Raw genomic sequence first — 12,472 nt, 5'->3', positions numbered from 1 at the left:
GTGTGTCTAAATCCACTCGGGGAGGAGGCCGTGAAGCAGAATTCGACTCAGGTTTTCCGGTTTCTCTGTTTCCTCGCACTTCTTAGACTTCAAATAGGTCTGCAGCCACGTGGTGTGTCCCTCAAAGCCTCCCGGGGGCCCTGGATCCCCTAGGAGGCCTCTAAGCTACGCGACAGGCTCTGCCGTTAGGGTGGGAACCCCAATACCCAACTAAAGTGCCTCAGCTTAGAGGTCCTCCCAGAGGTGGGTGGTCCCAGGATTGAGCAATGGCTCGCTGATGCCCCCCGGGGCCCAGGCTCCTCCCAGCCCTCCTCTGCCACCTTCAGCACAGGGATGGCATCTCACTTCAAGAACACAATGTGGCTGCCACGGCTCCAGACATCGCGTCTCCCTCCCCACCACCGCCCCACAGCATCCCGGCTGGAGGCACGCAGGGGAGGGTGCAAAGGGCTGTTCAAACGCCCTTACAGGTCACAGTGGACACAGGGCACCTATGACATGCCCGTCCCATGGGACGGTGGGAACGGGAAATGGGAGGGATCCGGAGGCCAGGCCGCGTGGTCTCTGCCCTGGACCAGTTCTCAGGAAAGTATGGCCAAAGAGACAACACCCAGGACGTCTGAGCTGGAGGACACTGGGCCCGCATCGCAATGATGAGGCTGAGAACACAGAGCAGTGCCCACCGGGGGTCCCCCGCCAGCCCTGTCCCGGGGCTGCGGTCAGAACCCCAGGCCACATCGCCTCACTGGTGTGCCCTCCTGCGTCCCCAAGAGGCCCCTGAAGGCCTATTTCTGTCCAGGGGGGATGGGCTGCCTCGGCGTGTGTGGGGACAGCCCGGAAGACATCATAAACTCTCCTGCCCTCCGCCCCCTGTGCCAAGGGCAGGAAGGCCACAGTTCACCCAGCATCAGGGCAAGGGTCGCCGAAAAGTCAGGAGGTGACAGGGCAGCGCCTGGTCAGCGTGGCCTCGGGACCAGTAGGGCAGGAGCTGAGGCGTTGAGTAAAGGCCTGCACGCTGAGCCCTCACTGGTCTGAGTCACTTCCTCCCGAGCTGGAAGTCACTGGGGGCAGGAGGATGCGGCAGTAACGCAAGCTGCAAGTCCTCCTCCCGCCACGTCCCCGAACGAACACATAGCAGGGTGTCCAGGGCTCAGGGACGCCTCGGTCCCCACTGGTCCTGGGGGGACGAGGGCAGCGCCTCCCAGACCACCCCAGGCCCTCAGGCAGCGGTCCCAAGGCAGGTCTGAATGTATGAGTCACCGGAGAAGCTTGTGGGAAACAGATTTCTGTTCCCCGGATTTTGAGAATAAATGGTCGGAGGTCGGGCTCCCAAATCTACATTTTCAAATGAATGAGACCTGCCCTTAAGGAATGGCCCCCTGGGGTACCCTGCCTGCCATCACCCCGTTCTGCGGAAGCCACTTCCTTCAACATCTGCTTCTTCGCTCGGCGGCCCGTGGCCGGGGTGTCGGAGTCTTGCCTCTGTGTGACTGAGCAACTCCGCACCTTGATTTCCGGTTCACCCGGCCCCACAGCCTCGCCCCGCACACCCCCAAGGCTGGGCATCGTGTGACCTCAGACACCAGCCCACGCATCCGCACCAACGTGGCCCCAGAGAAGGGCCACCCAGCGCGGACCGGCCAGCCAGGCACCGTTCCTCCCTCCTTCCCGCATGCCCCTGGCCGTGGCCTTCGCCAGGCCCTCGGCCTTTCTGAGGCTCCGCGTGTTTCGCTGTGGGACAGGGCAGAAAACCGACTGCCCGAGTGTCGTAGGGACACGGGAGGTCCCGGGCTCACGGCACTGCGGCTCCGAGGGCCCCGGCGGGAGCAGCTTGGCTGAACGTCGGTGGAGGGCGCATCTGCCTTTGCACCCAGCTCTGGCCCTGGCCAGCTCCCGCTCCTTCTGGCCCTGGGCCTCCCACACTGCCCAGGGCTGTGAGGAGTCAATATAGGAATACACATCCCTCCTCCATGAAGGCGGCTGGGACCCAGCACCCCCTCCAGGGCCAAGTGTCATCATGAAGGACGCTATTCGCTACCGGTAACCGGAGGGACTCTCCTAGGATGGGTGCGTTCTTATTTGGATTTGTCTGCGTTTTTGCCACGGCCCTTCCCACTTTGCTCCCCAGCCCGTGTCAGCACCTCACTTGTTGCCGGCTCTCTGTTAGACTGTAGTCCGAAGCCGCAGCTCATCACCCTTTGAGGGAAGATCTGTGAGCTCGCGGGGTCATCGAAAAGAGGAAGCAGACACCTGGGCAGACAGCAGCATGTAAATTCCCCCGGAGGAGACTTTCAGGGCCGGCGCCCACTCGTCGCCACCGTCTCCCCCTGGTTTCTGCAAAGAACTCGGGGCAACCAGACCGGGGACTTGCAGGCCACTCAGCTACCCCCTCCAGCTGCCTCAGGAAACCCCCAAGTCCCTCCGGAAGGTCACAGACCCACAGACAGCCTCCCCTTCTGGGGGCAGAGGGAAGCGATCCCTGTGGGAGAGGGTCTGGGACATGGTCCCCGAAGGTGTGGGGTTGCCCTCCGGGGACTGGGGGTGTCCTGAGTGTCTCAGACCAGAGAGGAAAGAGGGGGCGAGTCTTGACTGAAGTGTGTAAGCTGGGTGACCTTGGGCACGTTATGCAACCTCGGTTTGCCCATCTGCACAATGGGATGGCCTTGGACATTAGAGAAAATGCGTGAAGTGCCCCTGACACATAGTAGGTTCCACCGTCGGTGTCTCTTTCTCCTCTCTCCTCACGGTGATGTCAGCATTTCTAGTTTATATTCCAAGTACTCGGCGAGTCCCCAGCACACCGCGAGTGTTCAACGGGTGCTTTTTGAAAGGAAGGACAGCTCTGTTTTCCCAGCTCAGAGTCCCCCTGAGCTGGCGTTCCCCCAGTGCGACAGAGCCCACTGCAGAGTGTGGGGGACTGAACAGCGACCCTGCAAACGTGTCGCTGCCCTGACACCTGGACCCTAGGGATAGGACGTTACCCGACAAAACGGGCTTTGCCGATGTGGTGAAGGCCAGAGAGCTTAACCCAGGGAGACGTCTGGATTCTCGAGTTGGAGCCCGAGGCAGTCCCGTGGTCCCTGAAAGCAGGGAACTTCCTCTGGCTGGAGGCAGAAAGGGATGTGGCGGGAGGGGAGGGCGTGGAGATTCAAGGGTGAGAAGGACAGAGGCCACTAGGACCTGCGGTTGGCCCCCCTGCTGGCAACCAGCCGGGACATGGAACGTCAGTCCTACAACCACAAGGAACCAGGTTCTGCCTACACCCTGAAGGAGCTTGGAAGTGAGTTCTCTCTTAGAGCCCCGGTAAGAAAAGCAGCCGTGGTGGCAGCTTGATTTTAGCCTGATGTGACGACCTGTGCCAGACTTCTGATTTACAGAAACGCTGAGAGAATACATTGGTGTGATTATAAGCCAATTTGTTTGGCCAGCAATCGAAAACCAATTCACAGAGCACCCAGCTCTCGGCTAATATACGCATTCACCAAGTGCATCAGAAGTGCAACCATCACCACCATTTGGGGGTGTCTGCTGAGAGCCAGGCACCATGCCAGTGGCTCCCACATACCTCTCCTCCTTAAACGTCACGCCGCCCTTTAAGATATCCTACCGTACGGCTCCCAAGGCCCCAGGGTGCCAGGCAGGGTAAATGAAGACCAAGACCTTTTAACTGGGAGACTCTTGGGGGAATTTTGTTGGGAATTTCATGCAATAAGAATTCAGTCATGTTCCCAACAAAAGTCAAGATGCTCCCCCCCCCCCCAATTCCATGAGCCTCGTGTGGCACCCCCTCACCCCTGGGTGATGCCTCACACCCACAGATGGGGCACGGGGCGGGGGTGGGGGTGGGGACAGGGAGCAGGTGGAGGAAAGCTATTGGGGAGAGAGCTCACTGCTCCTTCCACCTTGAACTTAGACATGCCCCGACCTCAGGGTGCAAACCTTCACTTGTGGTTCCCCACGCCACGAAGGTAGCAGCCCCCATCCTGCTTTCTCAGCCCACTTCCTGCTCACGGGGGCTGAATCTGGGTCAACGGTGTGGGCTCCTGATGGTGTAGACAGAGAGCTGCCAAGCCCCGTCAGCCAGCTGGGCCCGGAGGAACCGGGGCGTTGCCCGCTCTCGGGGGTCTCCTCGTTAAGGGTCTCCGGGTGTGCGCGGAGGCGGGAGGCGGCCCGACGTGCCTCTCCGAGCTCGTGCCCAGTGTGAACACGAGGTCTCTGCCCCGATTTAAGACTCACTCGGACCCGCCTGCTCCTGAGGAGGAAGTGGAGCCGGGGGTTGTGTGCGTTGCCCGTGTGGTCGGCCGTGTCCAGAGGAGAAGCTGCGGGGAGACGCGACGGCGGGGGGACTGCGCCCTGCGATACACGACACCCGCCAGCGGCCGCGCCCGGCATCCTCGTGTCCTTTCAGGGGGAAAATCCTTCGCTGTGGTTTCCATGCCACCAAAGTAGCAGGTTTTCAGCCCCGAAATGCAGGGGAGGGAGGAATCCTGCCGAGGCCGCCGCCTGGAAGGGGGACCGGGACCTAGAGCTCTGACACCAGGGCTGGAGCCCCGAGCGTCCCTGCGAGGCAGCCCCTGTGTAACCGAGGATGAGGGGACTTTCAAGCAGCTCCGTGACGGACGGGGATGGGCTGATGTTAACCACGCAGGGGTCACCGGGGCTGCTGTGGGCAGAGGGCTCATCATGGGGCAATGCTAGAGTCCGCCTGCAGGGGGCGCTGGAGAGCAGTCAGAGCTGACCTTGACCATCTCCAGTCAACACAGTTCTGCTATGGGCCCCTCCGTGGGCCAGGGCAACAGGTCAGCTGGCAGGGCAGGAATGGAGGGCCTGGGCATTCCAGCTCCAGGAGAGCGTCAGGCCAGTCCACGCCCCCCGCCCCGCCTCCGGGCCCAGCCCGCCGCCCTGTGCGGCCCTGGCTTCTCCGCTGCCCTGGCACATGGCTGTGGACCCGGCCCAGGCGAGACAGCTCCGTGCAGGGGACCGGGGAGTCTCCAAGGACGCCTCCGCCCCAGTGACTTCCCTGGCCACACAGCCGCCCAGCCAGACGGCAGATGACATCATAACCACAGCCACAGCCGGCTCGCCGGTGACGCCACAGGCCCCAAATAGCTCTCACATTTGTGAGCAGTTAGCGAGGGAGCCGCCGGGCCACCGTGGGCTCCGGCCTCGCTGTGCTTCTGGAATCGCCCACGGCCTTCTTCCCGGCTGCTGCTGAGATTACAGAGGCGCGGCCACCCTGACGGAGAGCGGGCCAGCCGAGAGCAGACGCAGGGAGTACCCCAAACCCCATGCCCACAGGCATGGCAGCCTTGGCGTCTGCCCTCTCCCACGGATGTAGAAACACGTTCCCGAGCACAGAGCTGTGTCGGCTTTAACAGGAGCGGCCCTCAGGCGCATGCTGTTGTAGCTTACCTTTAGAAAAGACTTGCAATCCGATGTGTCCACCTGCTGTGTCATTAGTTACTCTTCTGAGTACTTTTTAGTTGCAGTGTATTGCACTAGTACAGAATCTACTACTGGCACTAGCATTATTGCTCTAGTACTGAATCTACTACTAGGACTAACACTCATATTACTCGTTACTCTAGTACTGGCACTAGCATTATTGCTCTAGTACTGAATCTACTACTAGGACTAACACTCACATTACTCGTTACTCTAGTACTGGCACTAGCATTATTGCTCTAGTACCGAACCCAGTACCAGCACTAGTATTGCTCTAGTATTACTGCAGCCCTGAATCTTGCATTGTTGGAGGGAGGTCACCCTGATGACCTGAGTAAAGATCATACTCAGTCCAGTTTGCCCTGGGGCTCTCCAATAGCACCCCACAGCCGTACGGTGCGCACCCTGTGAAGTCTAACCGTCGGTTTTCCTCTGATGTCGGAGCACATCTCTGTCCTTTGATCGCAGAGAGAAGCAGGTGGCTCGCGCCGACAGGCATTTGACTTTCTAAATGGCTATAGCATCACCCTGCCATGTTCCTACCAGCTGCCTCGTGCATAGAGTGAGATCGTCACAAGTTCAATGCCAAGTGGGTGCGACTTCCGTTTCTACTTTGCCGGACACTCCTCACTGGGGAGCACGGACAGCGCCCCCAGACATGGGATTATGCGGGACCGTCGTCCTGGGAATGTCAGAGCGTGAAGGGACATCTGGGAATGTCCTGTCCCCTCGGCCATTTTCTAGATGGAAACTGAGGCTCAGCGAGAGGAAGGCTGGCCGTCTGCTATCAGGGCCTCCTGCAGGGCCGGCGGGGACACTGGGGTGATGTCACGTGGCCCCAGCAAGCGGCTTGGCACAGGGTCTGTCGGTGGCCGTGGAGCAAGTGCTGCCTTGTCATGAGTGCTCACCGGGCGTGGATTGTCTAACTCAGCTGCGTAGGCCACAGCACAGGTCACTACCCATTTTACAGATGGGAAGACTCGGGCTCAGAGAGGGTGAGTGACTTGTCCAACATCACAAAGCTGATCCCCGGGGTCTCCTGGGAGTCGTCATCTGACACCCACTTTCTGACCAGTGCCCACTCTATTGACCACGCCAGGTGCCAGGTCCGGGGGCCCCCTGGTCACGGGTCTTCCTTTTACAGAAGCACAGTGACCCTAGCTCTTCATGTGTGGGGGGTGAGGGGTGTATTCATACGTTAGGGTTGGAGGTGTATGTATGTATCTGTGTATGTGTGTGTATCTGTGTGTGTGTGTGTGTGCACATGTGTGTATACAACATGCTGCGGTTGGGGGTTGTGTGTATGTGTGCACATGTGTGTGGATACAACGTGCTGTGGTTGGAGGTTGTGTGTGTACGCACATGTGTGTGGATACAACGTGCTGTGGTTGGAGGTTGTGTGTGTGTGTGTGTGCACGTGTGGACACATGTGCTGGCTGGAGGCAGTGTGTAGTGCTGACGTTTGCTGGGCCTGGAGTCCGGGAGGGTGTGGGCGGGAGAAATTTGTATACGATCTGAGATTTCTCAGGCTGCCTGGCCAAGTGGTTTCCTCTGCAGCTCAGAGTCAGCCCATATGGCCGGGGTGGAAAACACCACTGTGGGCCGCCAGCCCCTGACTCATTCCGAAAGCCCGCAGGCTGCCAGGGGCGACCGAGCCTCACACCCGGTCAGCTCGGCCCCGCCAGCAAGCTGTGCCCCCGAGGACCCGTGTTCCACCCCAACAGCGCGGAGGGGCCCCGAAAACCTTTAGCACACCCATCGGCCCGGCCCCCTCCTCCTGCCGGTCCTCGGCCCTCACTGTCCTGTGTTCAAAGATCTCCCCTTCACACCCCACGGGTCCTGCCGGCCATACCTGCCCTGCCATCGCTTTCCGGCTGTCCTACCAGCCAGCACTGCCTGCAGGGACCTGCCACCGGAGACCCGGCATTGATGGGCATTAGACGGGCACATCCCCCAGGTGTCCCCAGTGACGCCCGTCGGATGTACATGCTGGTTCCAGGGTGTGGTCTATCTACATCGGGATCTCAGAGCCCAGTGGCCCGGAGGCCTGGCCCCGCCCGGCTCCCTGCCGCAGCCCCCGTTCTTCCTGCCGAAAACCGATGGCAGCGAGTGATGGGGCATCTGGTGTGGAGCACATGCTCGTGTCCTTGCTGGCTGCCCTGCACTGTGACCCCTGGAAGTTTCTGGAGAAGAAGACTTGAACAACCTGTCGAAGCCGTTCCTCGGTGCGTGGTGGGAAGGCGGGCTCAGAGAAGACAGGTGCGGGTGTGTAAACACGGGTGTGAACTCCCCCCACACAAGAACTCCATCGTGACCCAGAAACGTCCCCGACGGGGACGAGGACCCGGAGTCGCAAAGACCCCCATTTCGCCGGGGCCCCTTCTTTTCCCGGTAAAGCGGTCACTGCCTTTTTAGTTGTCAAAGTCGCGGGGGAACGTCCACATTTGTTATGGATGCTTTTGGAAATGTGAAAATGACATAAATAAAAAATGAAAAGTTACCCCGCTATCCTACCACCCGTTTCAGAAATCGCCGAGGGATCTCCTTCGACGTGTCTCCTTCTGGCCTTCGTCCCTGCGTGTGGGCACGTTAGATGCACAGAATCTGCTAATTCTTTACAGAGACGGTGCGTCCTGTTTTACTGTTTTCTTACACTTACTCTTAGGTCATGAGCCCTTTGCGTGTTCTGCCGAACTATGTGTGAAGACACCAAAGAACAAGAGGAAAGAGAACCTCTGTGAGCCTCTCCTCTTCCTTGCGGGCAGGTTCCACGCCAGGCGCCGTCCGCGTGGCTACAGAGCTGATGTCACCTGCCCTCTCCACAGCGTGGGAGGGAGATGCTACTTGGTGTCCCGTTGTACAGATCAGGAGAGCGAGCTGGAGACGGGTACAGTAATGAGGTAGCAGGTAACACGTTGTGGAAATAGGACGGAACCGATGCCTCTGACTCCTAAAGTCAGGATCTTAATCACACCATGCCATTCACTCATTCACTCATTCACTCACTCACTCATTCACCCATCCATTCTACAAATGGTCAGCGCTGGCTCTTGCCCGGCATTGCTCTCGAACTCATCAAAGACGAGAACAGGCGAAAAGAAATGACCTCACGGGGTTGAAAAGAGTCGCGAATAAAATAAACGCAAACGTTTTGCCGCACAGCACACGGTTGTACGTGCTGCGAAGAATAACAAAACGGGGGAGGGAGAGGAGGTGAGAGGGAAGTGCGTTGCCACTGGGAATGGGATGTGTCAGGGAGACCTCGCTGGGGGGTGATATTTGAGCAAAGTCTTGACGGTGGTGAGGAGCAAGCGGGTCTCTGGGACGGAGCTTCCAGGCAGAGGGAACAGCACGTGCGAAGTCCCTGAGGTCGGAGGATGCTGGACAGCTGGAGCAATAGGAGGGGATCGGAGTCGCTGTGGAGGAGTAAACAGGAGAGAGAGACGGAGGAGGTGAGATTTGAGATTCGGGTCAAGGGGCCCAGGCACTCGTGTGAGCCAGTGGTCACGGTGGTTTCCCTTTGATGAGAGGGAGGCGTGAGAAGACGGCGTGGAGGAGGAGATCTGACCAACGTCAGGAGAGGCCCCTCTGGCTTTGTGGGGAGAGAAGACTGAAGGGAGCAGGACCACAGGAGAGCAGAGCTGGGAAGCTATGGCCAGGATCCCAGCCAGAGGTAAGGGGGCGGGGCCAGGGGCGGGGCCAGGGGAGGGCAGGCGGGGTGAGGAGGGCCAGATCCCAGGTCTGTTTTGAGGGAGGCAGAGCGGACATAAGGGTGTGGAAGCCCCAGTGTTGCTTCAGATGACCCGCAGAGCCTGCTGATGCCATGAGGTCACCTAGGGGTGCGTCCCAGCCTGCGAGCTGGGCCCCGGGCCTCCAACACGCAGAGGAGGAAAGGGAGGAAGACAGTTTAGGTGGCAAGACGGAAAAGGAATTTCTTCTGAGAGTCAGCTTAGCAAGTTGCCGGTGCTGACCACCCTGAGTTTGTCCGTAGTTCATCTCCACTCCAGTCCTGTGGGACACAGTGCGCTCCCATTTCACAGGTGAGGGGACTGAGGCTCAGGGAGAGGCAGGAGTTAGCTGGGGCATCATCGAAGGAAGGAGCAGAGCTGGGAGGAGCCCTTCGTGGTGGATGTCACGGCGCGTGCCTTGGCCTGACAGTGTCCTCCGCCTGCCCGGCAGACACGCTCACGAGAAAGTCTGAGTTCCTCTTCCTCCGCCGGCCCTCAGCCCCGACGGACAGGGAGCCGCACGACGCGCACTCCCGCGTCCCGCCCCCTCGGGTGGGATGTGTCCTGCACGCTCGCCCTCAGCTGCCAGTGGAATGGGGTCCCGTCGCCCAAGGTCCCCGCCTCCCGTGTCCATCTCTCAGTGGCATTTCCCAAACCACCCCCCAAATAAATCCCTGCACTGGAATTCTCCACTGGGGGGCTGCCTCTGGGGGACCCCCCGCTGCAGCAGGTCCCTGGTAGGAAGGACAAAGGCATGGCTCTGGGGGGAGATCAGACCCATTCCCAGGGCACCGCTGCATCCGTGGCCTGTGGTGTGTGGGATGGCTTCCCACGCACACGGAGCCTGCATGTGGGAGACACGTGTATCTGGGCACGCACCCTTGTGCGCACGTGGGTGGCTGTCCACGCCGGTGGGCCAGCTCAGGCGCTGAGAACAGGAAAGGAAAATGCAGGAACATTCTTATGTCAGTGTCGGCAAGCAGCAGACTTGCCTTCTGCCTCTAGTCACTCAGCGTGTCGGAGCCCTGGCCGTGCCTCTCCTTGGATGGGGGTGGAAGTGGCGGTGGGGAAAATGAGGCTATTTTCGTCCTGGGGATTTCAAGGTCTCTCCCTTTACACACGTCTCCCCTTCCTCTCCCGCCTACCTGAGCCCCCGCGGGTGAGATCGGCTGCAGGAAGGAGGCTCGCCTGCTAACACCCCGGCCACCCAGCCCCAGGGCTCCCCACTCCAGAGGAAAGGGGTGGGTGGACATGAGGTTGAATCAGCTCTAGATTTGGTGATGGAGAACATCGGTTTTCCTACCTCGTAGGTGACAAAGTCAAGTCATTCAACCCCTCTGCGTCGAGGATGGGGAATGGGGGAGCCTGCCTCCATCCCATGGGGTGTCTGGGGGCCTCCATCCCAGGAGCCCTGGGGAGCCTTTGAAAGAATAGGGTTTAGAACCAGACAGACACAGGTCCATATCTTGCCGCTGCCTGTGACCTTGGAAAAAACTCACCTCTCCGACCCTCTGCTTCCTCATCTGGAAAATGGAGATGAAGATCGTTAATCTCAGTTAAACACGGTAACACACCACGCGTGCAGCCTGCTCTCTGGCGTGTAGAATGTGCTTGTCGATGTCCGTGTCCTCCTTCCTCCCCGCCCAGCGCCTCCCGGGGAGAGGGAGGACATAAAGCAGGCGCAGGCAGAGAGACGGGAAGGAAACAAGAGGTCTGAGGCACGGAGCACTTCCCTTGGGGTTGACCAGCGCACCCCTCTTTAGAGCGGTCATGTGACCCATTCACAGAATGACCGCAGCAGGTCCACGGAGGACGGGAAGAGAGGGTGAACGGCCGTCATCCACAGCGATCGCTACTCACATTCACAAGGAGAACACAGGCCGCTGGTCAGGAGTGAGCAGACGTGTAGGCCAGAGCAATGCTAATGAGCAATCAGCATATGAAACGGTATTTACATTCACAGAACGTCAGGGAGATAGAAATGAATGTGACGATAAGCCACCAGTTTGCATCCACCTGACGAGCAGATCTAAAAAGACCGGTCACACCTATTGCTGGCGGGAATGCGAGTGGTCAGAGCAGTTTTACAAAGAACACGGCGACATCTGTTAAAAACTTTAAAACTTATATTCTTCAATCCGGCAATCCCACTGCGTTTGGGACTCAATTGCATCTGAATGAAAGAATCAGCACATTAGGGTACGCACACACACACAAGAGAGAGAAGAGAGAGAGAGAGAGAGAGAGAGAGAGAGAGAGAGAGAGACTGACTTATTTGAAACTAGGTGCACAACATTCGTGCACTGGGGTGGGGGGGTCCCTCAGCCTGGCCTGCACTCTCTCACAGTCTGGGACCCCTCAGGGGATGTCTGACTGCAGCTTAGGCCCGTGGGACCCCTCAGGGGATGTCTGACTGCCAGCTTAGGCCTGTGGGACCCCTCAGGGGATGTCTGACTGCCAGCTTAGGCCTGTGGGACCCCTCAGGGGATGTCTGACTGCCAGCTTAGGCCCGCTCTCTGCAGGCCTAAACCAGCAAATTGATATTCCTTGAGGGGTTCTTAGTGATGTCTTGGAGGTGGGAGAGGCTCCCACCACCACCGCTGCGCTCGCCAGCCATGAGCCTGGCTTCTGGCTGAGCGGCGCCCCCCACTGTGGGAGCACACTGACCACCAGGGGGAAGCTCCTGCGTTGAGCGGCTGCCCCCTGGTGGTCAGTGTGATCATAGGGACCGGTCGTTCCACCGTTTGGTCAATTTGCACATTAGCCTTTTATTATAGAGGATTGACAGGCATACAAATTCCATGCATGCAAGTGTATCCTGGGTCCAAATAAACTTCCAAAGAGGTCCCCATCCTTCACCCCGGGTCTTAGCCAAGCCCCCAGTGCTGGCTCTGCTCATTCCCTCTGCGATAGACCAGGGAGAAGCTGCTCCGCCGTCAGGAGGGAGCCAGGTCAGAGTGGCAGCGTGGGGAAGGGCAGGGCTCACCAGATTCAAATCCATGTAAGAGGTGAGTGCAGAGGATGCGTCGTCGGACAAGGGAATGAATGCCCCCGTCTTTCTGGCGTCAGCGAACGAGTGGATAGTGGTGTCTTTATTAACGGAGGAAGGCTGTGGGAGGGGCATGCTGGTCCCGCTGAGATGTCTGGGGCATAGTCCTTGGACATATGAGTCTGGGGCTCCCAGGAGAGGGGGTGCATCTGGGAGAGGCAGCATGCAGTTGGTATTCAATGTGGCTCAATGGTGAGCATCCACCTATGAACCAGGAGGTCATGGTTCAATCTCCAATCAGGGCACATGC

The sequence above is a fragment of the Eptesicus fuscus genome, chromosome 19 (genome assembly GCF_027574615.1).
Source record: "Eptesicus fuscus isolate TK198812 chromosome 19, DD_ASM_mEF_20220401, whole genome shotgun sequence".
NCBI lineage: Eukaryota > Metazoa > Chordata > Mammalia > Chiroptera > Vespertilionidae > Eptesicus > Eptesicus fuscus.
This window is presented reverse-complemented; position numbering follows the sequence as displayed.